Raw genomic sequence first — 15226 nt, forward strand, 5'->3', positions numbered from 1 at the left:
GTGATGCTCACTCATGTTGGTGAGGGATCCTTCTTTACTCAGCCAACCCATTCAAACAATTATCTCTTCCAGAAAACCCCTTACAAGCCTACCCAGAAGTAAGGTTTGACTAGCTATCTGGTAGGCTTTAGTCCCACAAAGCAGACATATAAGAATAACCACCCCAAGGAGTATATATGCTTCTAGAAAAACTTTAAACCAAAATAGAGATTTTGAGATAAAAGGTTTTGTTTCAAAAAATGAAACCATACCACAGATCTTTAACGGCATCTCTCCTTTCTCATTAACATCTCAGACTTCCCTCCTTGTCAGTGTATTCACATTATGTACCTTGTGCTTTTTTACCAGCCACACAATATTGCTGAATGGGCTTGGACACAAGGCCTTGGGAGCAGGGCAAATTGCCAACACAGTCAACGCTTTAAGGTTGGACACGAGGAGAGGAGAGGATGGCTTCAGGCCCTGGGCAACGTGAAGGAGGAAGGAATCAGTTATGAACATAAGCAATGGCAGTGAAGTGGGAAAAAAAGAGACAAAAAGAAGCCATGGAGATTAGGAACAGGCTGGGGGGGGGGTGTGCAATGGCATGTGTGTGGCGGTAAAACAACATTAGGTACAATTTTTGAACATGTACCATATGCCCAACTCTAGGCTAACGTACTTTATGTCCACCTTATATTCTTTCTTTAATCATCACACAAAAAAGTCCTATGAGACAGGCATTATTATCTCCATCATGCTTGAGCAAACCAAGGACTCGGTCACCCAAGTAAACTGGTGAGGTTGCGAGGCTGGCAAAGGGCAGGATGTCTGTCTGATTGGAGTAGTGTTGTGGTTTGGATGGGAGGTGTCTCCCAAAAGCTTAAGTGTGAGACACAATGCAAGAAGGTTCAGAGGAGAAACGATTGGGTTATAAACATTTTAATCCAATCAGTGGACTAATCCCCTAGTAGGGATTAACTGAGTAGCAGCTGAAGTGGTAGGGTGTGGCTGGAGGAGGTGGGGACTGGGGTGTGGCTTTGGGTTATATATTTGTATCTGGCAAGTGGAGATCTCTCTTTCTCCCCTTCCTGATCATCATGTGAGGGGCTTCCGTCTCCCACATTCTTCCACCATGATGTTGTGCCTCACCTGGAGATGGGAAGAATGGAGCCTGCTGTCTGGGGATGGAGACCTCTGAAACCGTGAACCCTCAAATCCTCTCCAGTTGTTCTGGTCGGGTCTTTTATTCACAGCAGTGAACAAGCTGACTAAAACAAACAGCGAGGCCTCACTTCTCCCCGCAGAGCCCAGGACCAGGTGCACATCTAGGTGAGAGACGCTGTGGTGATTCTGATTGACTTCAGGCCTGGCCTGGCCACAGGATTCGGGGCAGGCCCCAGACTACACTAGCTGGCTTTCAGGAGGATAGGAGGTGGGGGAGGTGTCAAAGACAAGGTGGGGAAAATGCTTCCAAGCCCTGTTGTGTGTTGTTTTCCTGAATGTGAGGTTGTTTGGGATCCCTTTTCCTCTAAGGCCAGCTGAAGAATGTCAGAGTTGTGTGGTTTTACATCCGGGAATCTCCCTTCTCCTGACCAGCTTTCTCACACTCTCTCAAAAACCCATCATTGGCCCTGCCCCCATCTCCACCCTGGGAAGAGGACTTTCAGCCACAGTTCTCTCCACTTCACCATCACCACACCCCCACCAGCTCAGGCTCAGCAGACTCAGCTGCAGGTTCCTGAGGTGCAGACATGCCCTGTTGTCCATGCATGCAGTGCCTACGGTGCCTTTCCTGGCACAGCAGCAGCAGGAGAAGAGGAGCTCAGAAATATTTGTTGAATAAATGGCAAGAAATTTGGTCTGATTCAAGAGCAAAGAGAGAACAGGTGTCTAAGATTCACTTCTTTAATTTCCTGGGGAATAACATAATGGGAAAGACAAAATCGTGTGAATGGACATAATGCTGATATAATTCACCAGGAAAGGAGCTGGAAGGTGTGTGGCTCATCTGATGAAGTGAAAGAAAAAAAAAATTGAAATGGTCTGTATTTCAAATGTTTTATTCAATTTTTTTGCTATCAATAGTTCAGGTATCAAGAGTCCAACCAGCCGGGTCCTTGTAGTGCGTGCCTGAAATCCTAGCAATTGGGGGAGTCTGAGGCAGGAGGATCACAAGTTCAAGGCCAGCCTCAAAAACTTAGGGAGGACACAGGCAACTTAGTGAGACCCTGTCTCAAAATTTAAAACTTAAAAAAAAGGGCTGGGGACGTGGCACAGTGGGTAAGTGCTCCAGGTTCAGTCCCCGCAGTACCAAGAGGGGAAAAAAAAAAAAGGAGCACAATCATACACAATATACATATATGTATTTATGACATGCATACATGCCTGGGTATACATGTGTATATATGTACATCTTACATATGTAATTTTTATGTAGATTATATATAATATACTTCACATGCCTCTAAGAAGTTCAATCATATGTGCCTAAACATCAGCTATTGCTGCAGACACTTTTAGATATTGACATATCATGGTTTATTTTATGAAACTCTTCATCATAAATTGGTTCCTTTTATATTGAGGGAAGATTTGCAGAACAAAAAGTCCTCACAAGAGAGATGTTGGTGAGTCACCTCCATTTTGGTGACTCATGCCACTTTGGTTTCATAACCCTGTTAGTAATATGATAATAGTAATGCTTAATGTGTCTGGGCCTCTACAGAGCTCTGAAGATCACATACGCAGTGTGCAGCCGTGAAGAGGGGCTTTGGGATCTAAATTTCAACTATACTACTTCTGATTTGTGTGCATTTGGGTGAGAGCTAAACTTTAATTTATGTATCATCTCTGCATTAAGCGGCTATTTTGAAGATTAAAGGAGGTAATCAACCAAAGAACCAAATTCATTATATTCTAAAAAATGTTGCACACATTTTGATCCTTCTCCTTTGCCTCTAAATGACAACAATAGTGTCAGGCAAATAAGCACAATAGGCATCAGCATTGGGTTAAGTTAAAATGTGAATTTCTCTATTTTACATTGCTATTTTTAATATCAATCATCAAGGTGAAACTTAGCGACCCACCTTAGATGGTATATGTTTATGTCTTTCCTGGGAATTATGTGCCATCTCCTCTGACATTCAAACTTCCCTGTGAGGAGAGGCAAGGGAAGGATGAGAACGTGAAATACAGAATTGTGTGTCTTGAGCAAATGACTTCTCCCCATATCTTTCTGGAGTAGATCATTTGTGTGATAAAGTGAGGCATGACTAGTCATGATGACACACATCTGTAATCCGAGTGACTTAGCAGGCTGAGGCAGGATGATTGTAAGTTGGAGGACAGTCTGGTCAATTTAGAAAGACCCTGTCTCAAAATAAAATACAGAAAGGGCAGAAGGTATAGGGCAGTGGTAGAGTACCTCTGGGTTCAATCCCTAGCAATCCCCCACCCCCGAAATACACATATAGAGTGAGACACGGAGAAGTAAAGTAAACTTGCCCAAAACAGGAACAAAGTCAGATACCAAGAGTAAGCAACATTGGAAAACTGGTATTTTATGTTCTAGAAGTTTCTGTGGCTTCCTGTGGGTTTTTTTTTTCTGTATGTGTGTGAGAGACTCGTTTGACTTCCTATGGTTTGTATGCCACAGAGATTTGCAACAATACAGAGAAGACATATTGTACGAGCCTTCCTAACATTTCAATTCAACCAACATTTACTCAGCCCAGACTGAAAATATTATGAATAAATGTCTCTTCCACCCCATGTAAGGCTTCCCTTACTCCTTCTTGCTGATTAGGGAAATCTTCCCTTACTCTTCTTGCTGATTAGGAACTCCTAATTTAAATCTTAGGATGAATAATTTGTTCCTTGGTAAAATAGAGCTGCTGGATTTTTTTCCCCCTTGTATCAGTACTAGTATCAATATTTCCTATGTTGGTAATTTGTTCATTGAAGTGAATAAGCTTGCCAGATCCTTTTCCCTATTTTTATAATGAGAAGGAGGGAGTGACATAGAACAGTGAAAAATGAAAAAGGAAGGCTGTGGGTTCCTCGTGTAGATTGACCTCACAGGATTCTGTGATTTGATTCCCTGTTCCACTTGGTTCACAGTCCTATTCAGGAAAGGATGTGGTCAGTACATGTACTGATAGAACATAAGCAGTTACTAAAATTATAATTTTGAAGAACACTTAATAAGATGGGAAAAGACTCCGTATATCACTAACTAAACAGAATAGGATCAATAATCATTTATATCATATGATCCTAATTTTATAACGCATGTGTGCATGTGAGTGTATATGTGTATCTGTGGGGGGGGGAGGATGAGCTATTTTCATGAAGTCAGAGCCAAGATGGGAGCCTGGCCTGTGGTATTAAACCTCCCACCCTGCAGGGGTCCCCAGTAAGCTCAGGGCAAACCCACCTCTCAGGTTTATAAAAATCTTCCAGGAGCTGTGGTTGCTACTGTGGTGTCTCCTTCTATTTCCTGATAGAATACAATTAAAAGAACTTCAGACTACAGAAGGGTGAAAATATGACGATTTGTGATCATCTATTTTTTGTTTTCCATATCATAGAGGTAAACTCTGTAGTGGCTTCCAGAAAGGTTTTATTTTTATGCAAATACCTATCCTGCCCCCACCTGTCATTATACCGTTTTTGTATCATTCTACTTTGTATTTCATGTGCTTTAAACAACTTTTCATATCAGTATTTATTACATTTCACAAAATGTGCTATATGTCAAGCCCTCATCTAAACACGTCACAAATGTTCGATCATTTAAGCTTCACAACAACTTATGAGTGAGTACCATTCTTATGTTCATTTTACTGACAAGCAAAGTGAGGGAATGCAGAGATTATGATACTTGACATAGACAGCCCCAGTTATAAGTAGTGGGCAAATTCCTTTATGGTTCCAGAATCTGCACCGAGCCTCTAGAATCTATTCCTAATCTCTTAACTAAGCAGCTGACTGGCATACCTAATGTGTATAAATCTCAGAAGACAGATAGCTGTCATTTTTTCTTATTCCCTTGTATAAATTATCACAATCTATTCATCTAATGTCTTATTTATTAGTGCTCAGGTTGTTTGGGATTTTTAATTATTATAAAAATAATTTAAAAAATTGCATTTATCATTTATCTCTGTAAATGTTCTGTAGAATCTCGGGATAAATGCTTAGCAATGAAGATGCAAAATCAAAAGATAAATTATTTAAACATTTGATAAATAATGTCAAATTATTTCACAAAAGTTTGTACTGACTTCTCTCTTATTAACAGTCTGTGACAGCGCTTATTTCTCTCATATCCAAATGCTGTTTGTTTACTTTGTCAGCAGAGGAAGAAAGAAGCTACGATTGGTCTTTCACTATTTCTATTGGCATTTTTAAAATTAAGAGTGTAGGGAATGCTTTTAACTGTTTATGGAGCAATTATATTTTTTCCTAAGAGCAGTCTTTTTTGACTTGTATTCTTTGACAGTTTCTCCAATAAGATTTTTTTTATTGATTACCAATTTGTTTTTCTTTTTTTTTAAAAAAAGGACATTATCCTTTGTTTGTTCTATATAGTACACATGTATTTTTCTAGGTTGGAGAAAGTCAATGTCAGCCTAGTGAACATTGTAGAAACAGTGAAACTTTCAGCAACTGGGCTACAAGACGGATGGTAATGTATGAGGAAAAAGGGCATCCCTTGAGGTCAGAAGCACAAAGCTGAAGGCAGGTTCTGAATACATACACCATTGCATCTTGTTCAACATTCCCAGAAGTTCCTAGAGGGACCATGTCATGAAGATCATCTCAGGAAAAGACTGAGTTTCCAACTCATCAGTATTTAGAAGTTCAGTACACTGATTTAGCAAGATTTCTAATGAATGTTAGCAGAGCAGCACAGAGGAGTGGTGAGGCACATGCTCCAATTAATCTGCCTGAACTCAAAACACAGCTTTAGTATTACCAGATCTGGGATAGGGGGTGGATAGCACCTTACCCCTTAGGGTCTACCGGAGGATGATGTGACAATGTATATGAACTCTATCAGGGCCTATACATAGTTAAAGATTTTTTTAATTTACCTGCACTTTCATCAATGAATGTATATTTTATTACCCACAGAAAACAATAATTTTAATAACCTATTCCCTCTCAATAGGCTTTGTTTATTAACTGCAAACCAACTCTGATTCCTCCTATGTTCCTCAGGTCTGTCAATCATACCTAGCTAGCTATCCATCCATGACCTTTTGCTACTAAGAGTTTCAAGTAGCATACAGAAAATATAGAGAAAAAATTGGGAATTATAAATGCTAAAGTGAAAACAGGTTCAGGGGGAGAAAGAAAAGATAACATGTAATGTACATAGGTGTACATGTATTCTAAGAGCCAATTAGCTATTACATTCTGAGAACAACTTCAATTCTGAGATTCTGGGAAGACAAAGCAAAAAAAAAGAAAAAAAATTCTAATTTTCTTTAGAGGAAAAAAAATACCCCAAACTTCCTTGGGGAAAAGAACTTTCACCAATTGAAAAAGCAATTGGAGATATAATAAGTAGTTTTTTTTTAGAAATGGCTGTTCATGTGGGCATTTCTTGGAATTTCTGTCAATAAAAACAAAGTAATAATAAAACCTAGTTAACAATTTTGTGAGCCGATGAAACAACATGGCCCAAGTACATGGCTGTTGGATGATTAGACATGATTAGAATCTGAATATAAAATGGATATAGGCAATGCCTGTCTTTGAAATAAACCCATTCAATTCCCATTTTGAAACTTCCTCATAATAATGCTTGAATCTATTTACTCTTAGAAAATGTTGGCTAAAATCATAACTTTTATGTATGTATGGATTATTCTGAGAACAAATAACATATTTTCTATTTTTGTTTTGCTATACCCATACATCATGCATTTGCCAATTTATGTCTCACTAACTGGTTTGATCCAGTGCCACATACATATTCCTTTTCATCTTTAGTTGTCAATATATGAATTTCAAATGCAATTTATTTTTAAATTTGGTTTGGACTAAATTAGTTTGATGGTTTGAATTATATAAGACATTATGAGAAAACATTAAAGTTAAGATCCTGTTATTGCATGAAATTCAGAAATGCTTTACTGTCAAAAATTGGGGTCAAAATACTCCTTTAACTTATGTCTTCCAATCACTTTGCATATTTAGTAAACACTTGAAAGTGATGAGGTGCTATCCTCATCAGAATGTTTGATGTCAAAATTTAGTTATCACGCTGATTTCCCTACATTGTCTGTTTGGAACATGAAATGTGAAATAAATCCTGTTTATTTAGATGTGATTAATAACAAAGCTAAAATTAAATGATCACCCCCTTTTCACATTAGGGTTGTAATAATAATCATAGATTACAACCACTTTAGTAATCCATCTCAAAAATGAGCATTGTAATATTTTAAAGAAAAATCTGTTCTTCCCCAACAAGGAGACCTGGAAGGTTTTTTTTTTAAGAGTGATTTTGTTTCTTTATCTCATTGATAAAAATCCAGGAAAAAAACTACACCTTCTTAATAGATCACAATTTGGATTATTGACTGATTTATTCTTTTATCTCTTATATAATTATTCAGATTTCTTTTGCATTTATCTTATTACTTGACACTCTTTCATTGACTCAGACGATTGAGTCTTTTTATGCCTTGTTTTGTTTTAACCTATTTCTTCTTGAAGATTTTTTTTCTACTCTCAAATTATTATAACCTTTGTAGGGCCACATCTGCATTTATGTTGATAGCTTATTTAATTTTACTTTTATCACATGGGAACTGAAGTAATTTAAGATGTGGTATTAAATTTTGGATACTAATAAAAATTCTTTTCATACTAATAAAAATTCTTTTCATACTAAATCCTTGCTTGTTAGCCCAACTGCCCTCTGGGAACAGCTGCAGGGCCTCCGTAGGGTGAGGCCTATTGTACTGAGGGTTTTCTGCCTCTCTGATAACTAACCGCTCTTGGAGGTGGACCAAGTTAGAGCCACACAATGCCAAATTTCAACACCATAGTAGAGTGTGCAGCTCAGATTTTTATTTAATGAACTGACTAATGTAATCCAAAATAATCTTTAAAAAAGATAAGGTATAAATCTTAGGCTTTTGTGAAATTTAAAGGATATTTTAAGAGCAAATTGAATATAATCCTACCACTAATGTAAACAACTCAGTGTGTTTCTGAAAGTAGGTCTGAAATAAGAAAATAAAGATGAAATGAAGTTCTTTCTAAATAGAAAATGTTATTTAGGAAATGAGGCTGATTCAACCATGAGACATAAAAACAACTCATTCCTGCTAGTGAAGACGCAGAACTACAGTAAATAGTGCTCAAATCCATGTAATAAAACGTTAGTCCAAATATTTCTTAAAAAACATGAATTAAAGACACATTTCAAGATCCCCTATACTCTGATGAGCCTGGACTATTGACAGCTAACATTTAGTGGCTATTTACCATATGCCAAGCAAGAAATATGTTATTCTCACATGAATTCTCAGTGGTAGATGCTATTTCTATTCATGTTATACAGATGAGGAGACTGACACTTCCCAAAGATATGTGGTGAGTGTACAGCGGGGTTTCAACCTGCAATCAGGCTCTGTTGTCAACTCTCTTAACTGCCATAGGGCCTGGTGTGTTTCCCATCTATTAGATATTTGCCTGTTACAAAATATAAGTTATTGCAAGACAAATAACTGCAGAGCAGAAAGGTTAAGGGAGTTAACCCAAGTCATTCGGCAAGCTAGGAGAAGTAGTAGCTGAGGGATATGATTACCTACCTGTCTTCCTGCACTGCCCTAAATGATCCTGCTGCCAACACTCCTCCCATGACCTGGCCCTGTCCCCTGCCCACCAAAAGGACCCACCAGAAGTAGCTAGCTCCGCCCATCGTCTGGCTCTGCTGAGGCTGTATATAAAGCCCAGAACCTCGGGGCTCCCAGCCATTTTTTTCCCTGAAAATGATCCACATCAGGTGTTAGTTGGATTCACCCCGACGCTGAATAACAGAAGCTTGAGGATGCGAGATTTGCTCCCCACCTTGCCCTGTGCTTACCGTAGCAAAGAATTCTGGTTCCCCCATTCTGATGTGCTCCTCAAAACTACACTGCCTCCCAGTTAGTGCTTTAGGAAAGTTAATATGTTAAGAAATCCAGAAGGTAAATTTAGAAGTATAAGCTGTGGTAAAAATGACCCCAGAATAATTAAATATGACCAAAGTGTTTTAATCATTCTAATTTATATCACCCGCCTGGGCACCTCCCTCCAGCCCCCGAAGTTTTCTGTTTCTCAGGGCATTATCAGACGCTTCAAGCAATTGATCGGACTAAATTTCTTAGACACATATAATTCTGCCATAGTTCTGAGTTATAGCCATGGAGATGACACAGTTTCTGCTCATTTGTGAATGATGTTATTCAAAGCGCGCCATTGTTTGGATCATAGATTAAGAAGGTAGGAGCCTTCTGAGCTATTCATCTGACATCTTTTATTAATTTTAAATTAACCTAGAAATTAAACTGAGTTACTTTTATTAGGAAGAGAAATTGGTTTGGCAATTATCTGGATAGTCACTAGCCTGTGTTTTATTCTTAGGGCATGGCTTCAGTTGCTTATATAACCTTCAAAAAGTCAATAAATCTCTCCCAGTCTGGAAATAAAAATTAGGAAGCTTGATTTCATCCTGCTTTCTACCACTTAGCACTTCCCAACAAATCTCCTTTGTGTAATGTTATGAGATATATGGAATTAGCAGGTAACACTGAAGAAGCACAGTTGCAAACATATTAGCGGGGTTCTCTCCCAAATTTTAGGCCTGGGGGAGAGGACACTGTGTCTTTAAGACTTAAGGAGGCATATTCAGAAGGGCTGGGCCTGCAGCCTTGGGAGGAACCTCACTTGCCACACTGCTGGTTGTCAGTCCCAGAGAGGTGGAACCTTTCTGGAAGAACATGTTGCAATGCCCAACAAACATCTTGCAAATTCCCTTGCAGTTCCACTTCTAGTCTTTTCTCTTTCTCCAAGACTTATTCAGAATCATAAAAGAATTCACTTCACAGCATTATTAAAATAAAACAGCAACAATTACAAGCTAACCTGTATATGGCAGAAAGAAATTTGTTTAAAAAAAATTCTGTTCATACTGGGCTGTGTTCTGCAGCCCTTCAAACTATAGAATAGTGATGGGCACATAGAAATGTGAATAAAAAAATTTATAAAATGTGCCCCCCCCCTCCTCTCGGTACTAGAGGTTTAACCCAGGGGTACTTTTCACTTTACCAGTGAGCCACATCCCCAACCAACTCTTTTTTTTTTTGAGACAGGGTCTCTCTAAATTGTGTCAATCCTGTAGGGTCTTGCTAAATTGCTGAGGCCAGCCTTGAATTTATGATCCTGCTGTCTAAGCCTTCCAAGTCACTACAGGATTAGAAGTATGTTGCCTACATCTAGTATCATCTCTTTTTTTTTTAAATAATAACATGTGTATATGCATATTCTGAAATTTAATAAGGATTACCCGATGGATGAAATTATATGTAGATTTTGTTTTCTTCTTTGAGATTTCTACATTCCCCTAATTTTCCTGAAAGAAAAGAACATAATTCCTGGTCTTCTCTCTTTGTTGGGTGGATGTCCATGTCCAGGTATTGTTTTCAGTTGTATGTGAGCCATTCAGCTCCTTCCTGACATTAGTTGGCTGCCTCTGTTTTGTTTGGTTTGTGTTTGCCTTTGTTTCACCAGTGTTCTGTTGGTGAGGTCAAGGGGAGAGACAGAAATGTTTCCTCTCAGTAATCCTTGAACATCTTACTCATCACTGTAAGTGATTCATTTATTCAAAGCCCAATTTTGAAATAATTGACAATGAGGGGAATCTTTCTCAAATTAATTTTGCTAGCACTATGTCAGGGTAGGCAGGCCCTGAAGACGCCCGTGGCTTATGCGTGGGCATTTAAGTAAACCTTGATATAGAGAAGGCTGTGTATAAAAGCAAGACTTTTTAAAGTCTTTTTCTTTCATAATAAATGTATTTCCAAATCTAAGAAGCTCAAAGGAAAAAATGTGTGACCGTGTAATTGAAAAGAGAAGGAAGACAAAGTTTCTTATGAGTATTCTTCTAGCATATCTGATGGGTAAGCTTAAATCTCACCTCCAGTCCTAAATACTACATTAGGAAAGGGCAGAGTACAGCTTTCTTGGAGGAAATTTTGTTTATCTGAGCAGCTTCAGCTTTGCGTGGGTTCAGTTTCGTGCAATTAGGTTTCACTTCCTGTAATAGATCATTATTTTTTTTTAACCCAGAATGAAGAAACTCTGTCAGTTTATATTACAGCCATTTATTCAAACCAGACTAATTTAATTAATATAGCCAACTTTACCTCACATGGTGTTTAAATGCAAAACCTCAAATTGCCCTAGAATGCCATTGCTGTGTGCAAACACAAATACCCTGTATTGGCACAAAACTTTCCAAGTAAATTTGTACATATTCATCTATGCTCAGCTGAGTTGCTGAACTTGAGAGCCATTATGACTGAATTTCACAAGACCACCAGGCTGCGAATGCAAATATTGAGCTTATGGGCATATTCATGGAGCACCTGTCTTCATCATGGCTGTCTGAAATGGTATTAAAAGAGGCTTTTCATAAAATTTGAATATGTTCAATTCCATAACAGTATCCAATCTAAGTCTGATAGCAGTTTACTTCCCGATAGGTTTCAAATACTTCAGGTTTGGTAAAGCTAAAAAGAACCAAATATGGACTGGTGTTGTGGCTCAGTGGTAGAACCCTTGCCCAGCACATGTGAGGCACTGGGTTTGATCCTCAGCACCATATAAAAATAAATGAATAAATAAAATAAAGGTATTGTGTCCAGCTGCAACTTAATAATAATAATAATAATAATAACAACAACAAAGACCAAACATTCCCCTACCTCCACCCACTTGGAACTGCTTATGCCCTAAAGGGTAACTGAACCCTATGGATATGGGCAGAGTTAACAATCCTGCCTTTCTGATGTTGTTTTACTTACCCTCTATTTTCTAGAGGTTGTAGAAGTTATTTCACAAACTGCGGCTGTTCTTTCTTCTTTTCCTCCTTTTTTCAAATTACCGGAATGATGTACTTCCTTGTGCTAGGCAGAGCAATATGCGGAAAGGTTTGGAAAATTTAGTTTATTCTAAACTTAAAGTTCCACGAGAGTCTGTGAGTGGGTATAAATTTGGTAAAAACCTGTTTTCTTCTTCTTACTATCAACTTGTTTTAGAATCATCTGGTCTTGATTCTGAACATCAAAATTCAGCTGCTGGACTTATTGCCAACCAGTACTTTACAGGATTGGGCGTATGTGGGATGTGTGTGCACGTGTGTGTATTCGTTGTACATGTTTTAAATAAAAAACAAACTATGCATTAAACTTCATGATTATTCAAGTCAAGTTTTAAGACTCCCACAGCGTGGCCCAGTGCTGACTGTGGGTTTGCACTGGAAGGAACAGTGGAAAACTATCAGGAAATGGTCCAAGTGTTCCAAAACTTATTTTGGAATTCTTTTTTTTCTTTTTTTAAGGCAGCAATCTATGCAGAGAGTTGTTTCTTTCTGTAATGTCTTGGTCAAAGCACCTAAGTTGGCCTAAGTTATATTTGCAAAGGGGATGAAAAAAAATCACAGGTTCTTTAATGAGGTATATGTACAGTAGTTATTTAATAAAGTTTAATGAAATGTTTCTGCCTGCAAAGATTTCTGAAATTTTCTAAGAATAACATATTATTGTATTCTCTTATGAGCATGGTGCAAGTTTGCATTTTATTTACAAATATACTGTTATATTACTAACTGGTACAATCAATTCATTTTTTAAAATTCAGTCATGGAAAACCCCTTTTTGATCCTTAGTCATCCTCTAATCACGTTATATAACGTTAATGTTAATGTTTAATAACATTTTTATTATTTAGCCTCCATAATGTCCCCCATGATCCACACCCCTTGGTATTCATGTAGTCTCCTCCCACACGGAATCAGGACTGTCTGAAGTGACCGGGAGTACAGTAACCCTATATGAGTCTCAAGATTGTAAAAGGTATTGCATTCTTACCCTGATCTTTTGGATTGGTCATTCTGGGGGAAACTACCACCAGAAGGGCACTAGATCAGCCAGCCCCTTGAAAGAGACCCAAATGGAGAGGAACTAAGGCACCTCATTACTTTCTGTCAGGGAGCCACCTTGGAAATAGATAATCAAGTCCCAGCCAAGCCTTCAGATTGTGGTCACCCCTGTCAAAACCTGACTGCAACTATAAGAGAGGCCTAAGTGAGAATAACCAGCATAATTCTTAGATTCCTGTCTTATAACTTGGGTGCACAATGTCATTATTTTATGGGATCATGTTTTGGGATGATTTTTCACATAGCCACAGTGTCAGCCTTTCATTGGTGTGACCACAGACATAATATGAACACCTGAAAGAGGAAAGATTTATTTTGGCTCATAGTTTCAGAGGTTTCCGTCCATGGTCAGATGGCTCTATTGCTTTAGGCCTGAAGTGAGGCTGAAAATCAGGGTAGAAGGGTGTAGCAGAAGAAAGTTGCTCATCTCATAGCAGCTGGGAAGCAGGGGGATGGGTAGGGCCAGGTACAAGGGCCTGCCCCCATGATATGTTACCTTCAAGCAGCTCCCACCTCCTATAGCTCCCAATAATGCCTTCTAATTATTAATCCATTGATGGGGTGAGAGCCCTCATGATCCAGTCACTTCCCCAAATTCCCACCTCTGAACATTGCTATATAGGGGACAAAGCCTTGGATATCATGACTCTTTAGAGGAGACTTCATATCCAAATTATAACACATACAAATTAGATTAATATTTAAATATATTTCTCTTTAGCAACTTCACACGTTTAATTCTCACTTTTCAGTCTTCGATAGTCAATAGTGATTCTAAAATCAAGCACATGCTTAATCCTCCCACAAGCTTCTCTCCAAGTTTTCTTAGAAAATTTCCTATGTAACATGTGTTCAATTCCGGGGCCACTTAAGTTCCTTGTTGGCTTTGCTGCCATTTAGCATTGGAAGGCTACAAAGCAGGCCATTCCAGGCACAGCTTTTCTGGCCTTTAACTGCTTTGATGGATTTTTGATGGATTTGATGCTTCCTCTCCGAAGACACGCCCCTTTTATAATCAATATCTTCTGATACTCCTGGGTTTGGTGAACTACATCTAGTGAATGTATGAGCCAAGAAATTGGTGAACAAGGAATGATAAACATATGAACCAATAAATAAACCTTGGCACCTAACATGTGTTAGGTACTATGTTAAGTGTTTTCACATGTTAAGCTCTGTTTCCACTTCTGTTATCCCTTTTGTATGCACAGATTTTTTTTATACTACTTCACATGCATTTGAGCTTCCTAATTAGGCTGTGTATTTGGGGGGTGGAGGGAAGAAATCCAATAGAGGGTTTATTACCATTTACCATCTTTCTGACACGATGGTCTTGTTATGAATATAATCAGCTTTTGGTTTGTGTGAAGAAAATCCAAGAACCACCGATTAACTGGGAGCTTCAACTTCCCCCAGAGACATAAAGTCCAGGCTCTCAAAGACCTTCATTCTTCTGAGGGAAAGGGCAATAACAAAAAAAAAAAAAGAGGAAAATTACTGCAAAGCCATAAGGTCTATGCAGAGATAGATGTAAAACAGAGTAATGTGACAGAGTTGTGGGATGGTTGCTTTAGCAGACAGCTGAGACCTGCAAAACAGGAGAAAGATGAAAGAAAGAGTGTCCAGAGGCAGAGAAGCAGCACAGTGTCAAGGTCACAAGGTGGGGAGGAGCATGGCATAATTGGGGTAAAACGAAGGCTGGAAAAAGAGTACAGATGGTGGAGCAAGATGAGGTCAGGCAGGTAGACCAGCTAACCAGGGAGGGGAGGCCTTTGTACAATGAAACAGGAAATTGTAATCTGTTCTCTAAGAACAATGAGAAGCCAATGAGGATTTGTAACCAGTGATTTGACTTATATTTTAAAAATAATCTTCTGGCTGCACTGGAGTATATGGGGTATTATATGGGGGCAAAAATAAAAGCAGGGAGTTGTTAGGAAACTTTATACAGTATAATAGGGAGGGGTGATAAGAAGGCGAGAAGCTGGTACGTGAAAGGAATGCCTGGAGGAGGAC

This window comes from Ictidomys tridecemlineatus, chromosome 8, assembly GCF_052094955.1.
Source record: "Ictidomys tridecemlineatus isolate mIctTri1 chromosome 8, mIctTri1.hap1, whole genome shotgun sequence".
In the NCBI taxonomy this organism is placed as follows: domain Eukaryota; kingdom Metazoa; phylum Chordata; class Mammalia; order Rodentia; family Sciuridae; genus Ictidomys; species Ictidomys tridecemlineatus.